The sequence below is a fragment of the Vicia villosa genome, linkage group LG7 (genome assembly GCF_029867415.1).
Source record: "Vicia villosa cultivar HV-30 ecotype Madison, WI linkage group LG7, Vvil1.0, whole genome shotgun sequence".
In the NCBI taxonomy this organism is placed as follows: Eukaryota; Viridiplantae; Streptophyta; class Magnoliopsida; order Fabales; family Fabaceae; genus Vicia; species Vicia villosa.
In genome coordinates, this window is record NC_081186.1 from 58,670,790 (window position 1) to 58,693,442 (window position 22,653).

The 22,653-nt window shown below is 39.1% G+C and overlaps 1 pseudogene; it reads left to right on the plus strand.

Annotated features, from left to right (window-relative positions):
• Window positions 1-1,132: 1,132 nt before the first annotated feature.
• The window catches only part of LOC131619140 (LRR receptor-like serine/threonine-protein kinase GSO1), a 69,117-nt pseudogene continuing 47,596 nt past the window's right edge, over window positions 1,133-22,653 (plus strand).

A 22,653-nucleotide genomic window follows, 5' to 3' on the forward strand; every position in this document is an offset into this window, starting at 1 on the left:
ACCCACATAATTCCACTTCTAACTAAATAGGCCCAATTGATGAAATAGAGTAGTCAAATAAATAATTATGCTCCAACAAATAAATTATTACCCTTAATATTATTTTCCGATTAATCCAATTAAATCCGACTTTATCTCAAATAAATAAAATTCAATAATAATATTATTTCTAATATTATTTCTCTACATACTCCACTTTATTAATTCTTCGATTAATCGAATAAATTCTAACTTCACTTAATAATCCGAACACATTTCTCAATAACACCGACGATCCAATTAATTATCAAACTTCGTCCAAATTAAGTAAATAAATCCTTATTTAATTTAATTAGTCAAATAATAAAATTCGGGCTGTTACACTCTTCATCTTCAAGAAGAAGAAAATCAGCAAATCACTCCGGTTGTTGCCTGCTCCATTCCTAAGAAGGACTTGGAAGTCATTTCTGAACTCATGGTAGACTTTGATAGCATCGAAGAACATGGATTTCATCTCAAAGAAGATATCATCTTTCAAGGATGGACTTCACTGTTTGCTGAGTTCTGTGGACCGGTCTACCCAGATCTTGTCAAGGAATTTTGGGTGCATGCAGTAGTTGCCCCTAAATCCATCTTGTCTTTCGTCCATGGGAAGTTCGTTGTAGTAACCGAGAACATCCTAAGAATGATGTTTGATCTGAGAAACCCTGAGGGGGCTTTTGAAATTGATCAAAGGGCTGATTGGGAAGTTGTGTTATCTACTCTCTACACAGATGTAAATAAGACAAAGAATGTCAAGGACATGAGACACCTCTACAAAATCTGGACCAAGATTCTTCTTGGGTGTTTCTATCACAGGAAAGGAACACATGCTGCTGACTTCATCAACAATGAGCAGAAATACATTCTGTATTGGATTGCCACTAAGAAAAAGGTTGATGTTATCTACATAATCTTCAATCACATGTGGAATGCTGTGAGGGATTCCAGAAATGCCTTAAGAGTGAAAAATTGTACTATTACTCCTTTCGGAAGAATCATTACAAACCTTCTGGTTCACTCCAAGGTTGTTGAGAATCTGGAAACTGAAGGTACTATCAAAGACCTTGCTGTCACCACTGGGAGTTGCTTGAATGCTCTCACTTTAAGGAATATGAAGGTGATTGATACTATCGTTAAAACCCCTCAACCTCTTGCTGGAACAAGAAGTAGAAGAGACCCTGTTTTAGCTGACTTTGAAACCTTCTTCAGAAGTGAGGTACCAAGAGTCAGAACTAGGTATCTGAAGTCACTGGAAGACGATGAAGGAGTAAAAGGTCAAGAACAAGGTGCTCCTGCTAAAATAGGACGCAAGAAAACTTCTAGGGCTGCTGCCTCAGAAGATGTTTCAGAAGCTTCTCCTCAAGCTGCTGAAAAGAAGGAAAGAAAGACCAAAAGAAAATATGATCATCCTTCTGTTAATCAGCTAAAGGTAGTTCAGAATATTGCTGCTACTACTGTTAAAGAAGTTGTTCCAGAAGAAGTCATTGTTGAAGTTGTTAAGGTTGTCTCAGTTGAATTTGAGAAGACTAAGAAGGAGGCTGCTGAGAAAAAGAAGAAGAAGAAGTCGAATAAAAATGCTGAAAATGTTATAGTGGTTGAGAAGAAGAAAATCAGAAAAAGGAAGCTGATTATTAATTACTCCGATGAAGAAGAAGTTGTTCAAGAAGCTGTGAATCAGCAGGAAGAAATTCTGAAAAGGCCAACAACTCAAGTAGTTGAAGGTCAGAATGCTGGTGAAAATAAGAAGGAAGCTCTGGAATATGCCAGAAGAAGAGAAATCTCTCGTGGTAAAATGATTGTTGAAGAGCAGAAGAGTAAGAAGCAGAAGAAGCATGAGGCAGTGTTAAAAGCTGTTCAGAAGGTATCCAAAGGTATACGTCTCTGTGAACCTGATTCTATTCCTGCTTTACATTCAGAAGTTGCACCAATAGCGGTTGCCCTAACCCCTGAACCAGATAAAGCCCCATCAGAATCACCCATCAAAGTTCATGTTCTTACACCTCCCACTTCTCCTATAACCAAAATTCTTACTCCTCCTCCTTCACCCATCCCAGATGCTCCAATCCCTTCTCCTCCACCCTCAACTAATCTTGCTTCTGACCAGGTTCTTGACAACCCTGTTCTAGATATACCTCCCCTACAAACTCTTTTTCCACCACACACAAATGTATCCATCTCTCAACCTCCTCCACATGCCAACTATGAACCCATTCCTTCCACCTCTCTAAACAACCCTGGTGTTTTTGATCTTCCAGACTCTGCATCACACGAGCAATTGCTCCGTGATTGCAACTACACTCCAAAGCCTCGTCCTGAAGCTGAAATGGTAGTGTTAGATTCTGACAATGAAGCAGAATCTTCTTATAGGTTGGATAGAGAGCCTCAACCCTATTCTGTTCCTAACCCTGTCTCTTCAAGAACCAAAATAAAATCCCATTGTTTATACCCTATTGGTGTAATTTTTGAAATGGTAAAGAGGAATCTCAGAAGAATCTTCGATACTATCAGAATTGCTAAATGTTCTGGCCTAAATGACGTTGCAATGCGCAAGTTCTGGAGAATCTTACGCAGAAAAGCAGATGCTTGTTTCATAGAACTTCAGGAAGCTTGTGTAGAAGCTGTTCCACGGCCTCGTGGAATTCTGAGAAGTTATGAAGATTTCTAGTTTGCTCGTCTCGGAGGGAGATATATCTTTGAGGAGAAGCGATTTGTGGATGAATTGGAGGAAGCAAGAATTGCTGCTGCAATGGAAGCTAATCCTTGCAGGGAAATTGTGGTATGGAAGCCTCAATACCCTGTTCTGCTGGGAGATTTCAAGACTCTCTTTGACTTTCTGAGGGAAAATCCTTCTGTGGAAGACCCAAGCTTGGTCATTCCAGAAGGTGTTGACCCACCAGAAGTTGAAGGACCTTCTGCTCCTAGGAATCTGGCTGCCATTCTTCAGGCACTTGAAGATGGAGATTCTGAGGTTCCGGCTGCAGAATATGGAGATGCTTCTATGCAAGAAGCAGATGCTGAGGATCATGTTGCTGAAACAATTCCTGTTGAGGAAAATCATGCAAATGATCTTACCATGGAAGCTGCGGATCACAATGCCATTCTTGTGAATAGAAGTTGTGAAGCTTCTTCTGATGAACCTTCCCGTCTTGCAAGGACTCTGGAAGTTATTCAGAAGAACCAGGAAGAGCAGAGATCAATCAATGCTGAATTTCGTGCTTTCTTGGAAAGGCAGAATGAGAGCAACAGTGGGATTCATGAGATGCTGGCCAAGATCATGTCGAAGCTAGGGTCATCTTAGATTGAGTCTTAGTTGTCTTTTTCTTTTGCTTTGCTGCATCTGTCTTTTGCATCTTCTTTTGCTATCCTTTTGTACTTCTGTACTTCTGTCTCTTTGAGCTAAATGATAATTATTCTTTTCTTCCATATGTCTTTTTTGTTTTTCATCTGAATCTTTTATTTTTTTGATGTTATGACAAAAAGGGGGAGAAATATGTGATAAATGATCTGATTTAAATTTCTCAGTTGCTGGGAGAAAGGCTCCACATTTCTAACAGAACTTGCAGAGTTCTATGCTTTTGAGTGTTGTCTTGCAGGAATTGAAGATCCTCTTTAAAGATCAACATTAGAAGCAAAGAGATAAAGAAAAGCAATTCTATAAGGAATCAAGCTTTTGGAGATTGAAGCAAGCTGAGTGCTAGAAAGCTTCAAGATCAGAAGCAAGAAGGAAGAATGTTCAGATATTCTGATGATAGAATACACTTTCATTTCTATTCCTTATATGTTCTGATGCATGTTTTTAGTTACAAAATATGCTCTGAAACATTATGTCTATTTGCCCTGATACATATTATATGTTCTGAAACATATTATATGTTCTGATTCATTCATGCTGACTTTTGTCGTTTAGTTTGTTCTGTAACATTTCAGGATGTAGAGATGCTCTGATGATGCTCTGGTACATTCAACAATGTTCTGATACAATCTAGCATGCAATGATTCAAGAAGAAATTCAAGCTCTGAAGCTGTCCTATGGAAGCAAGAATCAGAAGCTGTGAATACTCTGAAGATCTAGAAAATTCAAGTTTTGAAGCTGCCCTATGGAAGCAAGAATCAGAAGCTGTGAATACTCTGAAGATCAAGGAAATTCAAGTTTTGAAGCTGTCCTATGGAAGCGAGAATCAGAAGCTGTGAATGTTCTGAAGATCTAAGCATATGTGAACGTCTCTACTGAAATACTCAGGGAAGTCTTTTATTTATAAAATTCTTCTAGTATTAATTTCAGGGGGAGATTATTTATCTCAGGGGGAGATTGTTAATCTCAGGGGGAGACATATTCACACATTGTCTATATGCTTATGCTATAGCTGTGTAATTGTCTTTAGCCGTCTGTCCTTTCTGATCGCAAATTCATATCATTTATGTATGTTTTTATCATCATCAAAAAGGTGGAGATTGTTAGAACAAGATTTGTTCTGATCAATATTCTTAGTTTTGATGATAACAAGGATATGAATTGTGTATGAGATAATGTGGTACTCTAATACTATGCAATTTCCGTTTCAGGAATTATACAAAGAGTATGCACAAAATCAGCGCAAGAAGCACTGACTCAGAAGGTTCAGCATGCAACATCAGAACATGGTCTGGCAAGACATCAGAAGATGGTCAAGCAGAATCAGAACATGGGTCTATGAAAGCATCAGAAGAACTTGAGTTCAGAAGCAGAAGCACTGAAGTTCTCATGGTATCACGCTCAGAAGCACTTCAAGGTCAGAAGACAAGAAGATGCTCTGCACCAAGCTGTTTGACTCTGATGATATTCAAACGTTGTTTTCACAAACATCAGATCAGAAGCAAGTACTAGATGGCAGGCTACGCTGACTGACAAAAGGAACGTTAGAAGCTATTAAAGGCAACATCAGTAGACACAGCGGAAACAAGGCTCGAGGTAGTTGACAAAAGAGTGAAACATTAAATGCAATGCTGTACGGACTACGCAAAGCATTAAATGCTCCCAACGGTCATCTTCTCAAGTGCCTATATATATGAAGTTCTGATGAGAAGCTCAAAAACGATACTTGTGCATAATACAGAAACGCTGTCAAATTCAAAAGCTCTCAAACTTCATCATCAAGCTCACTACATTGCTGTTGTAATATATTAGTGAGATTAAGCTTAAAATTTAAGAGAAATATCACAGTTGTGATTATAGCTTTTCAGAAGCATTGTAATACTCTTAGAATTTGTTTACATTAATTTGTAAAGGACTAGAGTGATCAGGTTGTTGATCAGTATACTCTATCAAGTCTTAGAATTTGTCTAAATAGATTGTTCCTATAGTGATCAGGTTGTGATCAGGATACTCTAGAAGACTTAGCAGTTGTCTAAGTGGAAAACCATTGTAATCAAGTTTGATTAGTGGATTAAATCCTTAGGTGAGGTAAATCACTCCGAGGGGGTGGACTGGAGTAGTTTAGTTAACAACGAACCAGGATAAAAATCATTGTGCAAATTGTTTTTATCTTACAAGTTTTAAAGCTACACTTATTCAAACCCCCCCTTTCTAAGTGTTTTTCTATCCTTCAGCAGGGCCGTATCTGGATGATGATAGATCGGTCGGTGGTTGATTCCCATTGATGATGTTGGTACCACATGCATAGAGTCAGTTGCATTCATTTGCATGGATATGATAATATGACTATATGTATACTCTTGTATAGTTTTGATGGTATGTGTATGTGTGTTGATGGGTGATCTGGATATAGATGAGTTGGGTGAATAATATAACTGTTGATGTATTGTTATTTATAATGCAATAATATTTGTTAATTGCGAATGAGACTCACCCTTACACTATATTTTTCAGATTGAGGATAGCGGCTTCGACTCGGTGAGGATTAGCTCATGAGTCAATGTGTCGGTTAGCGTCGGGTCATGCTTCGATAGGTGTAACACTGGGGAACGCTGTTTTTAGTTTATGTCATTAACTCTGTTTTGTTTATATTAATTGAGGATTAAAGCATTGATGATGTAATGCTAGTTTGATGACTTATTCCACTGTGTAAACATGAGATAGTTTATTTATGAGTTATGTTAAAATGGTTCTTCAGTGAATGCATGACTTATGACCGATGCGGTTTATTTTATTTATTAATTGTGACGTCCTTGTGCATGTTACTATGATTTAATTTGATTAATTGTCGCGGGGTTTAGAAGGGTGTTACAATAGTGGTATCAGAGCATAGTCGGTCGTTGTGACCAGAGTCTTAGTGTCAGTCTTTCTGTGTATGCGACTAATACGAGTTATTTGTCGATACTTTTGTTTCTGACTGGATTGTTTGTGATTAAGTAGAGCAATGGCTGGAAGAGGTGGAAGAAATGATGATGCTATTGCTGAAGCTCTGGGCATGATTGCTGGTGTGCTTGGAGGAGGAGTTGTAGGAGCGGGGATTGGTGCTGATAGACAACTGGGGAATTTTCAAAGGAACAATCCTCCATTGTTCAAAGGCACGCATGATCCCGAGGGTACTTATAAATGGCTAAAAGAGATCGAGAGAATTTTCAGAGTTATTGATTGTGCTGAGAATCTCAAGGTGTGGTATGGCACACACATGTTGTCTGAAGAGGCTGATGACTGGTGGATGTCGATTAGAGCTGAACTAGATGCAAATGGTGTAGAGATCACTTGGGCTATATTCAAGAGGAAATTTCTGAGGAGGTATTTCCCTGAAGATGTTAGGGGCAGAAAGGAAGTGGAATTCCTGGAACTGTTCCAAGGTAATATGACGGTACCAGAATATGCTGCAAAGTTTATGGAACTGGCGAAGTACTATGTGCACTACAACAATGATGAATCCAGTGAGTTCTCAAAATGTGTCAAATTTGAGAATGGCCTTCGTGATGAGATCAAGAAGGGTATCAGGTACCAGAGGATTCGAAGGTTTGTTGACTTAGTGGATTGTAGCAGGATTTTCGAGGAGGACAATATCAAACTGAGATCATCTCACTCTCGCGAGTTAGCTGACAGAAAGGGGAAGAGACATATGGACAAAGGTAAGCCATATGGTAGAGGTAAACCTGCTGATCGGAAGAAACCCAGCGGGGGAGATTCCAGTGTAAGAATGACCAGAAGAAATGTTACAAGTGTGACCAGGTGGGTCATATTGCTGCTGATTGTAAGAAGAAGAGTGTGACTTGTTACAACTATGGGGAGGAGGGTCACATCAGTCCGAATTGTACCAAGCCAAAGAAGAACCAATCGGGAGGAAAGGTTTTTGCTTTGACCGGGTCAGAGACTACCCTAGAAGACAGACTGATTAAAGGTACGTGTTTCATTCATGACACACCTTTAGTTGCGATTATTGATACTGGAGCAACGCAATATTTTATTTCTTTGGATTGTGCTGAGAGGTTGATTCTAGAGATATCTGACATAAATGGAAGTATGGTTATTGACACTCCTGCGTCGGGTTCAGTAACTACTTCGTCTGTATGCTTAAAATGTCTGGTTGACATTTTTGGCAAAGAATTCGGGATGGACTTAGTGTGCCTTCCGTTGAAACAACTCGATGTAATCCTGGGAATGAACTGGTTGGAATTCAACCGTGTTCATATCAACTGTTTTGCAAAGACGATGATTTTTCCTGAAGAGGGTAGTTCTGATGATCCGGAAATGACAGCTAGATAGGTGAATGAAGCTATTGGAGATGGTGCAACGGTGTTTATGATGTTCCCATTGATGAACGTGAAGGAAAAGGTGGAGAGAAGCGAATTACCTGTGGTATGTGAGTTTCCAGAATTTTTCCAGAAGATGTGAATGAATTACCACCGGAAAGATAAGTAGAGTTTTCTATTGATTTGATTCCGGGAACTAGTCCAATGTCGATGGCACCGTATCGTATGTCGCCGTCTGAGTTGGATGAACTGAAGAAGCAGTTAGAAGAATTGCTTGAGAAGAAATTCATTTGTCCTAGTGTTTCTCCGTGGGGGGCGCCTGTATTATAAGTGAAGAAGAAAGAGGGTTCAATGAGACCGTGTGTGGATTACAGACAATTGAACAAAGTTACTATCAAGAATCGGTATCCATTGCCGAGGATTGATGATTTGATGGATCAACCGGTTGGAGCATGTGTATTTAGTAAGATCGATCTGAGGTCTGGGTATCACCAAATTCGCGTGAAAGATGATGATATTCAGAAGACTGTCTTTAGGACAAGGTATAGATATTACAAGTATTCGGTAATGCCGTTTGGAGTTACTAATGAACCTGGTGTTTTTTATGGAGTATATGAACAGGATATTTCATCCTTATCTCGATAAGTTCGTGGTGATGTTTATAGATGATATCCTAATATACTCTAAGGGTGAGGAAGAACATGCTGAACATCTCAGAACGGTGTTGGAGCTATTAAAAGGAAAGCAACCTTTTGCCAAACTATCGAAGTGTGAATTTTGGTTGGAAGAGGTCAGTTTTCTTGGACATGTGATCTCTAATAATGGCATTGTTGTTGATCCTACAAAGATAAAAGCTGTGTCTCAATGGGAAGCTCTGAAGTCAGTGTCAGAAATTCGTAGTTTTCTTGGTCTTGCAGGTTACTACAGAAAGTTCATTGAAGGATTTGTGAAGTTAGCCTTGCCGTTGACTAAGTTAACCAGAAAGGGTCAGGCCTTTATTTGGGATGCAAAATGTGAAGAAGGATTCCAAGACCTGAAGAAGCGGTTGACTAGTGCTCCTATTTTGATTCTACCGAATCCAACAGAGTCATTTGTAGGTTATTGTGATGCTTCGTTAATGGGTCTGGGTGGTGTATTGATGCAAAATCAACAAGTAGTCGCTTATGCGTCGAGACAACTCAAAGTGCATGAAAGGAATTATCCGACTCATGATTTAGAGTTAGCGGCTGTAGTTTTTGTTTTGAAGTTGTGGTGACACTATTTGTATGGTTCGAGATTCGAATTGTTCAATGATCATAAGAGTCCGAAGTATCTCTTTGATCAGAAAGAGCTGAATATGAGGCAGATGAGGTGGTTAGAATTTCTGAAGGATTATGATTTCGGTTTGAACTACCATCCGGGTAAAGCAAACGTAGTTGTTGGTGCATTGAGTAGGAAGACTTTACATATGTCTATGCTAATAGTGAAGGAATTGGATTTGATTGAACAATTCAGAGACTTGATTTTGGTGTGTGAAGGTACCCCTACTAGTGTCAAATTGGGTATGCTAAAGCTGACTAGTGGTATTCTTGAAGAGATCATAGAGGGTCAGAAAGCTGATGTTGAATCGATCGATAAGTTGACTTTGATTAATCAAGGCAAGAGTGGTGAATTCAGAATTGATGAGAATGGTATACTGAGGTTTAGTGACCGAGTTTGTGTTCCTGATATTGCTGAACTCCGAAAACGTATTTTGGAAGAAGGACACCGTAGCGGATTGAGTATTCATCCTGGTGCTACTAAGATGTATCATGATTTGAAAAAGTTGTTTTGGTGGCCTGGAATGAAGAAAGAAATTGCTGAGTTTGTGTACTCTTGTTTGACGTGTCAGAAGTCAAAAATTGAGCATCAGAAGCCATCTGGGTTTATGCAACCGATGTTTATTCCTAAGTGGAAGTGGGATAGCATATCGATGGATTTTGTTTCGGGTTTGCCGAGAACTGCCAGAAATTGTGAAGCTATCTGGGTCGTGATGGACAGGTTGACGAAGTCTGCGCATTTTATACCGGTGAGAATGGATTATCCGATGGAAAAGCTAGCTCAATTGTATATTGAGAGGATAGTTAGTCTGCATGGTATTCCTTTAAGTATCGTGTCAGACAGGGATCTGAGGTTTACGTCTAAGTTTTGGAAAGGTTTGCAGAAAGCTTTGGGTACAAAGCTGAGATTGAGTTCTGCTTATCATCCGCAGACCGATGGACAGACTGAGAGGAAGATTTAGTCATTAGAGGATTTGTTGAGAGCTTGTGTACTAGAAAATGGAGGTGCTTGGGATAGTTATCTGCATTTGATTGAGTTTACCTACAACAACAGTTTCCATTCGAGTATTGGTATGGCTCCGTTTGAAGCTTTGTATGGTAGGAGATGTAGGACGACGTTATGTTGGTACGAATCTGGTGAAAGTGGTGTGATTGGACCAGAAATCGTACAACAGACTATAGAGAAGATTAAGATGATTCAAGAGAAGATGAAATCTTCTCAGAGTCGTCAGAAGAGTTATCATGACAAGAGGAGGAAAACACTTGAGTTTCAAGAGGGAGACCACGTGTTTATGAGGGTTACCCCTATGACATGAATTGGTCGGGCATTGAAGTCAAAGAAGTTGACTCCGCGTTTTATTGGACCATTCCAAATTTCTGAAAGAGTGGGAGAAGTGGCATATCGTGTCGCTTTACCGCCGATGCTTGCAAACTTGCATGATGTGTTTCATGTCTCTCAGTTGAGGAAATACATTTCGGATCAGTCCCATGTGATCCAAGTAGATGATGTACAGGTGAAAGAAAACTTAAGAGTTGAGGCTTTACCTGTGAGGATTGAAGATCGAAGGCTGAAGCAATTGCGTGGCAAGGAAATAGCTTTAGTCAGAGTGGCTTGGGGAGGACCGGCCGAAGGGAATGTTACCTGGGAGCTAGAGAAGGATTTTGTGAAAATAATGGTTTATGGCATTTGGGCCATGTGAGAAATAGTAAAGGGGGGGTGTGATGTAGGAAGGCCCTTTACTAATTTTATTATTATTTTCATAAAATAATTAGAATTGGGAAGAAAAGAATAGAACGTGAAAACAGAGAAGTTGGAACACGAAGAACGTAGAAGAGCAACAAAGAGGAAGAGACCAAAGAGCAAGAATTTGGCTAAGGTAAGGGGGGATTTTTCCAATTATCCTCTCTTATTGTGATTATAGATGAATAGTGTATGAATAGTTGTGTTATTAAGTCAATTTGATTTGTATGTCAGAGTTAGGTTTTGAGTTCTAAGAATTAATTTAGATTTCTGGGATTTTGATGTATGAATTGATATAGGATGATAGATTAAGCTATATGAATGAATCCTGTGTATGAACACGTGAATAATGGCTGTTTTAGACTCAAAATCATGAACTGGTATGAGTAGAAACGAGTGAGAATTGGACTGTTACGAAACTGCTGAATTCTGGGCATTTTCTGGTTTTTCGCGTATGGAACAGTGTCATACGCGTATGGGATGAAGTCATACGAGTATGAGGGACATTCCCCAAGGGCTATACACGTATGATACACTGCTGCCCTGTCCCAAAATACACTATACTGGCTATTTGCGTATGAGCAGCGTATGAGGATGCTCATACGCGTTGTGGTGTCGTTTTCTTTTACCTCCCCGTTTCACTTGGGAGGACGGCACGCTATACCCTTCACGCGAAATTTGGAAGGAGAATGCGCCCGTGGTGGGATGAATTTTGTTTCAGTTCTTCCTACGATATCACACGAACTTTCTTATTTGTCCTACGAGTAGGAAAGGGGAAAAAAGATCTCAACTAAACCCTAGGAGTTTGCTAAGTGTGGGGATTTCACCTAGACTAGAAATTCTGGAGTCCGGGGGGTCGGTTATACATAGGGAAGTGTTTAAACACCCTACATATCTGTAGTACTCTACAGGAACCTTCTCTTTGTCATTGTGTTTGTGTTTATTGCTAATAATTGGGAAAGTTTCTCCTTTGTATTAGGAGAAGGAATTGAATTGATTAAAGAAAGACAGACAGACAGACAAACTGACTATTTTTGGTATTTTATTAGCTCGCTGAGATTCCTTGTGAACCTCATGCCTACATATCCCTAGTGGAAGTCAGAGCTTAATGTAGTTCGGGGAACTAACTAGGGAAATTAATTATTTTTGGGTGCCTTGCTTGAAGCTCAAGGTTGAAGCTTGAATTAAATCTCTGTTTACAGTAAAGAGACATGAAATCATCTCTACAGAGAGGTATTTGTACTATTCTACCACAAACATTTAAAGGAGTGACAGAATAACTGAATTCATTTCATTCAAGAGGGGGACCTTACTTGTGTATGTGCAAGTATACCAGTCAAATGCCTCTTAAATGAAAGAAAGATGCTCATCCAAATTAGGGAAAGTTACCACATGTCTGGGTTTTACTGCCAGCTCATGCCTTTCAAAATCCTAAATGGGAGACTTGATTAAAATTGAAATTGAAATGATTGTTTGAATGTGGTAGAGTAGTAAAAAATATCTCTCTATAGAGATAAGCTATGTCTATCTACTGTATAAAAGATTTGACTTTAGCTGGCTTGTATGAGGCCCAAGCTTGAGGCTTTTTGATTGATTAATTAATTATTATTGACTCTGGGAGATGACTCCACTGGGGATTAATTACAGGGTATTTTTGTGTTCTGTACAAAGCCCAGAATTGAGGCTGACTCTACTTAGGGAGACTCTATTTGTGTGCCTTGTACAAAGCCCAAGGTTGTGGCTAACTGCTGAGGATAATTGAATGAATGACTATATTTTATGTGCCTTGTACAAAGCCCAAGGTTGTGGCTGACTCTAGCTAAGGAAAACATTATTTTCTTCCTTGTACAAAGCCCAAGGTTGTGGCGGACTCTTTTAAATGAATTGAGTATGGATGACTCTATGGGAAAAGATCCTAGGTGTTAGGAATCTTTGACACATGAAAGTATGGTTTAAACTGCCTTGTACAAAGCCCAAGGTTGTGGCTACTGAATGATGAAGAACTCACTGGGGAGACTCTATTATCTGCCTTGTACAATGCCCAAGGTTGAGGGAGACTCTTGACAGGGGAGTTTTATTGTTTGGTGCCTTGTATGAATCCCAAGGTTGAGGCTAACTATTTTTGTTGGTTTTGACTCTACTGAGGAGATTTTATTTATTGAAAGACTGTTTTTCTTGGGAAGCTAACCCTTTCCAGGGATTTTGACTCAGTTGGAGAAATTGTCTGTTAAAAGACTGATTTTATCATGTTTTTTGGAGGCTGACCCTTTCCAGGGGTTTTGACTCTTTTGGGGAAATTATCTCCTAAGAGAAATGAATCTTTGGTTTTTGACATTTTTATTAATTGACTTTGGAGGCTAACCCTTTCCAGGGATTTTTATTAAAATGAAAGAATGTGCGGAAGCTAACCCTTTCCAGGGATTTTTATTGAAATGATGGATTGATTTTAATTGACTTTGGAGGCTAACCCTTTCCAGGGATTTTGACTCAATGATGATTGATTTGGGTAGCACTCCATTAATTATTAAAGGATGAAAGAATTGGCAGAAAGATTATCTAGTGGAGACTTCTTGTTTAAAGCCCAAGATGAAGGCTGACACATGCTGAGGATAAGCAAATATGGATCCTAGACTCTGCTAAAGAAGATTGATGAAGATAAGGGTGACAGAGACTGTCCATGTCTCTCATTCCAAAAGGTGTACTCAATGTAAAATTGAGACAAACTTAGCTTGTTCAAAGGCTGGTTTAAATTGGAAGAAACTCACCAGGGTAGGCTGAAAGGTGACTAAAGACCTGTTCCTATGTTTATAAGAAACCTGATGGGTCCTTGTATACAAGCTCAAGAGGAAGCTGGAAATGCTTTTAAGAAGCCTGTGGGTCCTTGTACAAAGCCCAAGAGGAGGCTAACGAGGGTCCTTGTTATAGCACAAGAGAAAGCTATGTAGTTTTGAACTTATTTTGGCTCTAAGCAAATGGGTAAGAGGTTTCACCGGGAATAATTCCTCTTTGGGTGGATGTGCCCTATTATTTGGATTCTAAGGTTTTTGCCAAGATGTTTCACCGGGAATAATTCATCTTGGGGGTTTGAACTACAGATCTCTAATTAGGAAAGAGCCTTCACCGGGAAGACATTCTCAATCCTAGGCCATATTCCTATAATATATATATAGTTTAATTGTCCTAGGGTTTACACTCAAACGTAGTTCTAAACAAATATATGTACAGTTTATATTTGACAGTAATTTAAATAAAGACTGTAAATTGAAAGCTTGTAAAGCCTAACCTGGATGGAGTGGAGGCCTTTGAAGAAGTATGTACAGAGCCTCAACAGTAATTGGTGGATAACAGTTGGATATATATATGATAAACAGTTAATGGTTTTGAAAACAGAAGAAGTGAAGATGGACAAAGGTCACATAGGTATCTGAAGAGTTTCACCGGGAATAATGCCCTTCAAATACCAGAAGAATGTTTTGAAAACAGAAAGAAGATTTTGTAAATACAGTTTTTGAAAACAAGCTAAGAAGAGAAGGTGTTTGGGACTTACACTCTATTAGAGGCCCAGTACTTTACAGTACTGGCTATAAAAGCAGTTGAAAATGATTTGAAATGATATAAGGTTTTGTTGTTTGAAAACCTTAATCATCCGTTTAATCGGAGACTGATAACAGCTTTGAAAATTGACAAAAGTCAACTTAATTAAGGTAAAGATAAAGATCTATGCCTAATTAAGACCTAAACAATTAGGGTTTTATCATAAACTTATTCACAAAATAATTAGGTTAAAACAAAATGAATATATATATTTAAAGTATTTAAGAAAACACTTAAAACATACTATTTTAAACCTAATTAAAATACATGAAATAAATAATATTTTTATGATTTTTTTGATTATTCATAAAATAAGTATATTAAATAACAAGTGTGTGAAAAATGGAGTGAAAATGATTTAATTTGATAGGTGAATTATTGGTGTGAAGTTGTAAAGAAAATGAAAGGGAAAAGTGATAAAAAATAACATTTTGGCCTCACCATGGTTTGAACCCACGCCCTTGAAGTCAACAACTCAAAACAACACCACTGGGCCAACGCGCGCTTGGTGTTTATGATACACATCCAATGCATTATATTTTCAGACAAGTGTGTAAATCATGAAAAAATAAAAGGAATAAAAAGTCTGGGGCGAGGGGGATTCGAACCCCAGACTTTGGGCATGAGGAGACTAAGAGCGCATGTGTGGCCACTAGGGCAAGTTATTCATTCGTTTATGAAACGCATATCATTAAATATAAAATAAACTCTGTTCAGAGATTTGAAAAATGGCGCCACCCTCCATCTTCGTCTTCAACCTCAAGCTCCAACATTTTTGAAATTCTGATTCTCTCAAATCTCAACCAATGGCCCAGGTGTAAACATGAAACTTGCTCTAAATTCACTCACGATTCTAAATATGTAACTAACATAGATTTATATTGACTACATCTAACTAATTTACCAGAAATCGTGAAGAACCCTAAAACTTAGAAATCAAATTAAATGGCTATACTGAAAGATAAATGAATGATGATAGAGGGTTTTCAATCCTCTGATGATGCTAAACAAGATAGAATCGAGCTTTAACTCAAAGAGTGCTTAAATTAAAGAAGTGAAGTTCAGGAACTTACCTCTGAAAATGGAGGTCGTGAGGATGATTGAGAGCACCTGGGCTTGAATGAATGATCTCAATAGCTTCCTTGAGACTCAATGATGCTAACTGAATGCTTATTGGAGCTTGAATCCTTCTGAATTGCTCTATGGACCTCCCTCGATTTGAGCTTCAAGTAGACATGGAGGTTGTTGAATTTGGAGTTACAGACGAGCTGCAGCCATCTGGTTAGCTTCACTATGACCTGAGGAGTGTGCCTGGATGATTGGCTTGGCTTGAAACCTCCTGAATTCCTCTATGGACCTCCAACTGCAACAGCTCCAAGTGAGAGGTGAAGATGATGATTCTTCACCTACAGAAGTGTTTCAGAGGTCTGGATCACCTCTAAATGACTTCCCTAATGTGTTTGAATACTTAATTCCAAAGGAAGAGCTTTGGTTTGAAGAATCCGAGTCTTCTTGCCAAAGAACCTTTGAAAACCTTAAGTATGAAGAAAGAAGAGAGAAAGCAAGAATTTTGTTGCTTTGGTGTGTTTGATTACTGAAGTATGCCCTCCTATTTATAGGCAAATGAATGCAGATCAATTGGTTGTGGTGAGCTTGCTTAATGAAAGAAGTTTGGTTTCTTAAGCATGAAGGAAGTTTGCAAATATCTCTTATGCAATGATGAGAATTTTGATTCCATTTGATCAATCCCCTAGCCCTCGATTTTGCTTGATCTTAGGGGACAATTCTGAGCCAAAAATGAGCTCTAATTGGTTGGTGAGAAGATTCCTTGGGTGATTCATCAATTTGCCATAAATTCACAAATGTAATCATTACATAATCACATGTTCTTGTTTTTAGAATCTTCTTCAATTCTTATGGCATGGTGAAAATGAATGCATGGCATGTTTTCAGATGTGTTATGGGTCGTGTAGCATCCATAATTGAGGTCATGTGCACAAAATTTCAAAGTTCAAAAATGATGCATGACCTATAATTTTACTTCATGAGGCCAACTTTGAACAAGCATAACTCTTAGCTCAAAATGAATTTGGAGAAGGTTGAACACAATTTGGAAAGCCCTAAACATCTACTTCAAATCATTAGTTTGGAGTTTCTTCAAAATCCCTTGGCAAATTTGTGAAAAATGAGGCCAAAGTTGGAAGAAAACTAGGTTAAAACACTTAGAAAAATTTCTAAGTGTTTATGACCTAAAACTCCAAAATTTCCAAAACTCGTAAATGATTGATCTTTTGAAAAAAGTTCCTTTGTAAGATGTTGTTTTATTTTGCAAGATCTACAACTTTCATGTTGGAAGTTTTTTGAGTTGTGTAGGTGAAATTTTGAGTTCTCACCATGCCTTAAAAAACCCTAATTCCCGACTTTTTGCTCCTTGATGAATTTCTTTGAATTTCTTTGGTCAAATGACTTCATTATCCATATATTGATGATATTGATCCTTAAAAGTCATGGTTTGACCAAAAATCTCAAAAGTCAATGGTGATCCCATACAGTTGACTTTTTCCTAGTAAGGTGAGATTTTGGATTTTTGTGTAGAATCAAGATCTTCTCCTCAAATGAATGATGTAAATGGATTATATTGAGGTAGTAGAGATTCTTGAATCATGTCTTGAGTTTTGGATCCATGCCCTGATTAAAAGTCAACTATCTTGGTGAATTAGGTCAAAAACCCTAATTGTCGACCAGAGGACAATGATGACTGTAGACTTTGATTTGAGGTGTAATGTCCAGTGGATCTTGTCATATGAGTTATTTGAAGATGATTGATGTCTTTGAATGGTTCCCTGGGGCTTTTTAGGGTTTCCCAAAGGTGATCCCTGATTTTAGTCCTCGATAGGCTCCAAACCCTAGTCTGTTGATCTGAGTAATTCTGTACTTAGATGACTGGGTGTCTAATCAATCATAGGTGAAATAATGAGGCTTTTGAGTCTTATGATTGTATTAGAGACTAATCCCTCTATTGATTGATCCTTTGCCTGAGTTTTCTTGTCTTTGAACACCCTCAATTAAATGCCAGACTGCCCTGGGTACTTACTTTGACTTGATGAAAATCCTGAAGATATGTCATCTCAGGGGGGGTCAAAAATTAGGGTATGACAGATGCCCCTATTTAAGTTTCTTTTATCTGGAGGGAGAGAGATTGATATCTCAATCTCTCCTGCGTAAAAGAGACTTAAATATCAAAGAATGCCCGAATTTTGGGCGCTCCTGAGATGATAAAGTTTTTGCATGATTTGATCCCATTGTCGCACTTGGCGGGGGATGAGGAGACAAACTCCTGCAGAAATACTTGATGTGGATTCTGGTGAATGGATAGCAATGTAGGATGCGCAATCCATCTTCTTTAACTAAGTGTTGATACTTAGAAAAAGGTAAACAACCTCCCCTTGTTTCGGATGTCCATATCTCGAAACTGGTGTTAGTTGTGTTTGGACAATATCTCAGATAAAGAGAAAATTTCCAAAGGTTTGTTTCCTCATCAAACTTCTCATCAGCACTTGGAGATGAGATACCATTTGACGGTAAATAAAGAAACTCAAGGGTTTGTTTCCTCATCAAACTTCTTACCAGCACTTGGAGGTAAGATACCATTTGATGGTAATAAAGAAACTTCAAAGGTTGTTTCCTCATCAAACTTCTTACCAGCACTTGGAGGTAAGATACCATTTGATGGTAATAAAGAAACTTCAAAGGTTGTTTCCTCATCAAACTTCTTACCAGCACTTGGAGGTAAGATACCATTTGATGGTAATAAAGAAACTTCAAAGGTTGTTTCCTCATCAAACTTCTCATCAGCACTTGGAGATGAGATACCATTTGACGGTAATAAAGAAACTTCACAGGTTGTTTCCTCATCAAACTTCTTACCAGCACTTGGAGGTAAGATACCATTTGATGGTAAATAAAGAAACTTCAAGGGTTTGTTTCCTCATCAAACTTCTTACCAGCACTTGGAGGTAAGATACCATTTGATGGTAAATAAAGAAACTTCAACGGGTTGTTTCCTCATCAAACATCTCATCAGCACTTGGAGATGAGATACCATTTGACGGTAATAAAGAAACTTCACCATCTTCCCTTTTGACTTGGCATCTTTGAAAGATTGTCATACGGGCCCGCGCTCTTTTGAGGGGCTAATGACTTTGTTTGAAGGCGGACGAACTGTTTTCGGGGTGAAAACTGCCATTCGTCGACTGGTGCCTGGGGAATCAACAAACTGTTTTCCCAAGAGGAAAACTACCATTCATCGACTCTGTGGGGAACTAAACATCCCTGAAACAGACAAACTGTTTGAAGAAACTGCCATTTGTCGATCTCTTGAGTATTTAACAGACAAACTGTCTTTCCTTGGGGAAAGACTACCATTTGTTGACTCCGCCGGGGATCATGAACTATCTTCTGGGCAAAGACTACCATTCACTGACTCCGCTGAGGAATCATTTGCCGATCTGCTGGGAGATTCTGAATTACTTTCTTTGACGAAAAAGTGGCATCCCTTGACCTTGCTGGGGAAATACCAAACGGTTTTTGAGGAAAAACTGCCACTTGTCAATTATGTCGAGGAATCCATATTTCTTAGAGAAGAGAAACCGCTTATCGACCCTGTAGGGAATTCCAAAATATGAAACAGACTATCTTATCTGAAGAAAATTGTCGAGTGTCGCTCTGCAAGAGAATCTCGGCTGAGGAATTCCAAAAGTGAACAAACTATCTCTTTGAGGGAGACTACCATCTGTTGACTTGCTTGGGGAGATCCTTGCGTATGAACTGTCGTTTTGAAGGAAAAAGTTCCTCCGGGACTTGCAGGGGAAACTTGAGTTCATGCCTTAATGACTTAGGCATTCACAGGATCAAAGCCTGATTCGACTATGCAATTATGATGTAATGTATGCATGAATATTATGACAATGATAAAATGTAAAGTGAATGTGAATAGAATTGTCGCGGATGTAAAATCCTATAATACGACTGAAATTCTTGTTGATCAGAAGATGTCCTCTTCTTGTAGTTCGAACTCTGTTGGGAATATCTGGTTATCAGTTGTCCGCTGTCCGAAATGAGTAATATGAATTGAAGTAAAGATCCGTCATCGGGAGATGTTCGCAAAGCGACCTCATGGGGAAATCTGGGTTCCCGGAGTCTCAACCATTCTCGGAGCAATCTGTTTGCATTCTTCCTATTGTTTGTAAGCCTTAGAAAGAAATTTCACCTTTATTTTTGCAAGTAAATTCATTTTATTTTATGAAAACATTTGTTTCAAGAGAATGACTGTTTAAACTTAAAATGCATTTCAAGAAACTGAATAAGACTAGATTGCAAAGGAAAAGCACAAGGCTCAAATTATTATATATGGAATGGTAATCAGCCAAATGCTTGATTCCATGGAGTATTTACAAAGTTGGAAATTGGTAATTTTCTGGGAAAAGGGCTACGATGAAACGTGACGACCGTTATCTTTCCCTTCCACTCCAAGTTGCGCTGTATTCGTGCTTTGTAGAAGATGACCTACTGCTGATGAATACTCCGCTATGAATTTTTTTGAATGATCAAGTTTTGTCCTGAACACAGTTACTTGCCATATATCCCTAACTTTTGCGTAAACTACCCCTTTCGGGTTTTAAGTCTACCGGGATTGATTATTTATTATTTTTTTTTATGTCTCTAATTTTTGCCTGAATCGCCCTTTCGGGTTTTCGATTCACCGAGACGCTCTTTTTTGCCTAAGCCGCTCTTTGCGAGTTTTCAACTTAGCGAGCTGTTCTTTTGTTTATTTAGGCGAAGTATTTCTTGACTGCGTGGACGTTCACAGGACGGGTGAATTCTTCTCCGTCCATAGTCGTGAGTATTAAGGCTCCTCCTGAGAAAGCTCTCTTGACCACGTAGGGGCCGTCATAATTGGGAGTCCATTTCCCTCTCGAATCTGTGAGAAAAGATTGAATCTTTTTGAGTACAAGGTCGCCTTCTTTAATTGTGCGAGGTCGAACCTTTTTGTCGAAAGCTTTCTTCATTCTTTGTTGATATAGCTGACCGTGGCATAAAGCTGTCATGCGCTTTTCTTCGATTAAATTTAATTCATCGAATCTGCTTTGACACCACTCGGCTTCTGTTAATTTTGCCTCCATCAGAACTCTCATTGATGGGATTTCAACCTCTATAGGTAGGACTGCCTCCATGCCATATACAAGGGAAAAAGGAGTTGCTCCAGTCGAAGTACGTACTGATGTACGGTAACCATGAAGAGCATACGGGAGCATTTCATGCCAATCTTTGTAAGTGATGACCATTTTCTGAATGATTTTCTTGATGTTTTTGTTAGCTGCTTCTACAGCTCCATTCATCTTTGGTCTGTAAGGAGATGAGTTGTGATGTTCAATCCTGAATTCTTCACAAAGCTCCTTCATCATTTTGTTATTCAAATTTGACCCATTGTCAGTGATTATCTTGCTAGGAATGCCGTAGCGACAGATGATGTGATTCTTGATAAACCTGACGACAACTTGTCTTGTAACGTTTGCATATGAAGCTGCTTCAACCCATTTGGTGAAATAGTCTATAGCTACCAAGATGAAGCGATGTCCGTTGGATGCTTTTGGCTCAATCATTCCAATCATGTCGATTCCCCACATGGAGAAAGGCCAAGGGGAAGAGAGTATGTTGAGAAGAGATGGTGGCACATGAATTCTATCGGCGTAGATCTGACATTTGTGACACCTCTTTGCATACTGGTAGCAATCTGACTCCATCGTCAGCCAATAATATCCTGCTCTCAGTATTTTCCTTGTCATGGTATGTCCATTGGTGTGAGTACCAAAGGAACCTTCATGTATTTCTCTCATGAGTATTTCCGCTTCTTTTCTGTCAACGCATCTGAGCAGAACCATGTCGAAGTTTCTCTTGTACAGAACATCTTCATTCAGGAAGAATCTACAAGCTAACTTTCTCAAAGTCTTTCTATCTTTCTTTGACGCCCCAAGAGGGTACTCTTGCTTTTGAAGAAAGTTCTTGATGTCGTGATACCACGGTTTGTCGTCGATAATTGCTTCTACTGTGAACAAATGAGCGGGCCTATCCAGGCGCATAACATCGATCTGAGGAATGTCATTCCAATGATTTATCCTAATCATGGAAGAGAGTGTGGCTAATGCATCAGCCAAATTGTTTTCTTCACGAGGAATGTGATGAAAATCTACCCTGTCGAAGAATGGTAACAATCTTCTTGCGTAGTCTTTGTAAGGAATTAGCCCTGGTTGGCGTGTTTCCCATTCTCCTTTGATTTGATTGATGACCAAAGCAGAATCACCATATACATCCAAGTGTTTAATTCTTAGATCCATGGCTTCTTCGAGACCCATGATGCAAGCTTCATATTCGGCCTCATTGTTTGTGCATTTGAAAGTCAATCTAGCAGTAAATAGAATATGGGTACCCTGAGGTGTAACAATGATTGCCCCAATTCCTCGTCAATAAGCATTGACAGCTCCGTCAAAGATTAAGCCCCACTGGGATCCTATCTCAGGTCCTTCGTCTGGAAGTGGTTCGTCGCAATCTTTCATCTTGAGGTACATGACGTCTTCGTCCAGAAAGTCGAAACTGGTTGATTCATGACTATTGAGTGGGTGGTGAGCCAGGTGCTCAGCTAGAATACTTCCATTCACGGCTTTCTGTGCGTGATGCTCAATGTCATATTCTGATAACAACATCTGCCAACGGGCAATTCTCCCGGTTAAAGCAGGCTTCTCAAAGATATACTTGATTGGATCCATATGAGAGATCAAACAAGTAGTATGTCGAATCATGTACTGGCGGAGACGCTTGGCAGCCCAGGCCAAAGCACAACACGTCTTCTCGAGCATGGAGTAGCGGGATTCACAGTCGGTGAATTTCTTGCTCAGGTAGTAAATGGCATGCTCTTTTCTCTTTGTCTCGTCTTGCTGTCCAAGGACACAACCCATGGAATCTTCTAAGATAGTTAAGTACATTATCAAAGGTCTTCCTTCCACTGGAGGAGACAAGATGGGTGGTTCGAGCAGATATTCCTTAATGCTGTCGAACGCTTTCTGACAATCGTCTGTCCAGACGCAACTTTGATTTTTCCGTAGAAGTTTGAAAATAGGAGCACAAGTTGCTGTCATGAGATATATGAATCTCGAGATGTAATTCAGACGTCCAAGAAATCCTCTAACTTGTTTCTCGGTTCTGGGCGAAGGCATTTCTTGAATTGCCTTGACTTTGTCTGGATCTACTTCAATTCCTCGTTTGCTGACA